This window comes from Trachymyrmex cornetzi, unplaced genomic scaffold, assembly GCF_001594075.2.
Source record: "Trachymyrmex cornetzi isolate Tcor2-1 unplaced genomic scaffold, Tcor1.1 scaffold1654, whole genome shotgun sequence".
NCBI lineage: Eukaryota > Metazoa > Arthropoda > Insecta > Hymenoptera > Formicidae > Trachymyrmex > Trachymyrmex cornetzi.
The window spans coordinates 9,609-12,775 of record NW_017296261.1 but is presented as its reverse complement, the minus strand read 5'-3'; positions in this window follow the sequence as shown (position 1 = coordinate 12,775).

Genomic DNA, 3,167 nt, shown 5'->3' with positions numbered 1-3,167 from the left:
GGAGGGCCGCCCCCCAGCCGCTCTACCCGTTTCCCTACCTTCGTGTTTCCTTACTAGGAGGAGGAAGGCAGATTTCCCTTTTGGCCACAGGAACGGTGGTCCGGTCAGACCCTCGCGTCCAAGCAACCCTATCCGTGTCCCTGCCTGCGTTTTGCCTAACGAGACTGCTAAGTCCCGGCTAGGAGGGGCAACTCCTGTCTGACCATCGTAGTGGTACCTACCCGTGTTCCTGCCTCCGATTTAGAGGGGAAGGCAGACCCCTTTTTACTGCTTTATGCAGTCCTGCCCGTGTTCCTACCTCCGGTTCGCCTCAAGGGCCAGAGAGAGGTAGATCCATGTTTGTGTGGCTCCGGTTCAAGGAGACCTTTCCCTTTGCCACACCCTACTCCGCCACGCCATCTGCCTCCGCTCCAGAGAGCTTTCCCCCCAGCGCGAGACCATCCTCCGTGTTTTTACAGGGGGAGGGTGCACCCCTAATCCTAACCGAACTCTTCCTCCGTGTTTTAACATGGGGAAGGTGTGCCCCTGGCCAAGTTGGTCTACCCGTGAGACCATCCTCCGAGAATTTACAGGGGGAGGGCGACCCCTGGCCTAGAATGGGCCTACCCGTGCCACACGTCCGTGTTTTTATACAGGGGTGACGTGTATCCCCTGCCGGCGGCGCCACCAAACCAAGGAGACGAGAAGCATCCCCCCGCAGGCAGCGCCCTGTCTGACCTACCCGTTACTATACCTCCGGATTTTTATACAAGGAGGAAGGCAAGGATGTGAGGTTCGGAACCGAGTCCGTTTCCTTCATCCCCCTCCTTCCCGAGCTTGACGCGAGAAACCTGCCCACGGCGACGTCCCTTCCCTTTCCGTGCACGGGCTATCGACCGAAACTCTCATCGATCCCCACGGAAACATTCCCCCCCCCCAAGTCCCTAGTTCAATCGCCCTCCCAACGGGATGCGACAAGCCTCTCGGCCCGCCCCACGATCCCTGCCCAACGGGACCCACGCCGCCTCTGGCTGAAGCGAGCCAGAGAGCCTGCTGTGACCGGTGTCACCGCAGGTAGCCTACCCGATGGAGTGCCCTTAGCCACCCGAGACGGAAGCCCCCGCCCGGCCCCAGCCACAGAACCACAAGGAGCTCCGGGGAAGGGGCCGGGAAGGGACCAACATCGTCCGAAAGAAGCCCCCTCACCACGACAAGGTGGCACTCCGCGGAGGGGGAATATACAATGATCTACATCAACTTTGTGAAGGTTAGATAGTCCAAAAATGGAAAACAATAAGTGATAATTAATCGTGATAGTTATAAAATAAATAAATATTTCAAAGTTATTAATATTTTTCCAGATAATTATTTTCTTTTGGGGGATAGTGCATATCCTTGTTTAAAATAATTAATCGTCCCATATAAAGATAATGGGCATTTAAACAGAAATTCTAAAACAAAACAAATTCTCAACAAAACAAATTCTCTACACAATAGAATATGGAAAAAGTATTCATGAATTTATTTTTTAAATATGTGCTTTAAAAGTGTATTGTAATATGAAACATTAATATGGCATATCTTTGATTACAAGAATTATAAAAAAAAATACACTCATTAAAGTATTCTTTAAAAGTATAAAATAAAACATTAATATTGCATATCTTTGGTTACAAGAGTTGTTTCTTAATAATATTGATAATAATATTATATTATAACAAAAATATATGTGTCAACATATATCTTTAGACAATAACAAAGAAATATGTATGTAAACTTAATAATAAAAATAAAAACAAAGAAATATTTATTTCCACTTATTTGATTAATATCTCTTGTTAATATACCTATCGATATAACTGTATTAATTATTTTTTTGTTGTAGTTTTATTAATTGCTGTAAAAGTTTATTTTTTTCCTAACGCAACTTATTTGCATGTAATAATTGCATTTCGTGTGATTCTCTTATTTTTTTGTATTCTTCTAGTATTTCTTTTTGCATCTCACATTTGGTTTCATTTCCCTTGTATATTTTATTTGATAATTTTTGTAAATTTCGTTGATATGTTTCCAATATTCGTGCTGTAGTGCTCATGTTCCTCTTACAGCTTTTGCTTTTAATTATCTGTATATTACAAATTATATTATTATATTTGTATCAACAGAAAATTGAAGTAGAGAAAACAGATCTAGCCATCCGAAGTACTACCGTTATATTTGAAGTAATATAATAATGATTAATTACAAGCTTGATGATGATTTCTTATAGTCATTTTGAATTGTAATATCAAAAATGTAAATAAAAAGAAGGAAACGCGCGAAAATCTAGTGTTACGTCCTGCAGACGCAGATTCTTTTCTTCCGAGAGAATCGGCTCCGCCGCAAATACGATTGGCGCCTGCGAGACGCGAGCAGGGGTCCCCTTATAAAAATTGAAAAACAGACCACCCAGGCTCCGCGAAAAACTCGTAAACGTCAATCAACCCGGAAAAATAACAACACTAACGCAGGCCTAAAAGGGACAAGATTGCGAAAAATATCACAAACAGACCTAAGTCACGCGATGACAAAAATTCAAGCTATTGTCCGAATTGTTGACCAACAACTCCACCTTCAGAAAAACAAGCGCCGCGTCGCCACAAAAACCATAAAAACATGAGATAACGTCTCACAGCTGTTTACTTAGCCATATTTTCCGCGAGGATGACGGAATCGATCACTCGCTTAAAGCAATCTTGCCCCTTTTTAGAGAAAACATAAATCATTCCTTTTGTTCTCTAAACCTCTTTTAACAGTGTACTTTAGATTAACAACGATAGGACACCTTAAAAATCGTAAATCTCGCGCGACATTGCAACTAACTATTGCATCCTAGACAAAGGGCACTACGCCCTTTTTTCGGGGTATAAATAGAGGCCCCGCGGAAGCGTAGTCGCTCAGAAAAATCTTAACAGTTGCCGAATCCACGTCGCTAGTTCACACAGTTTAATAGTAGCCGTCGGAAGTGCGCGGTCATTTTAAGTAGTTACGTCGGAAGTTCTCAAATGTTAAACTAGTCAAATACACGCAAGGTTCGCGAAAGTTCAACTCGCGCAACCCATTAGTTAACTGGTCCGGTGACCTCTGAAGTTGATAGAGGGGAGACACCCACCACTGCTATCCTTGGCTGGGCTTACGTGGACGCTGGG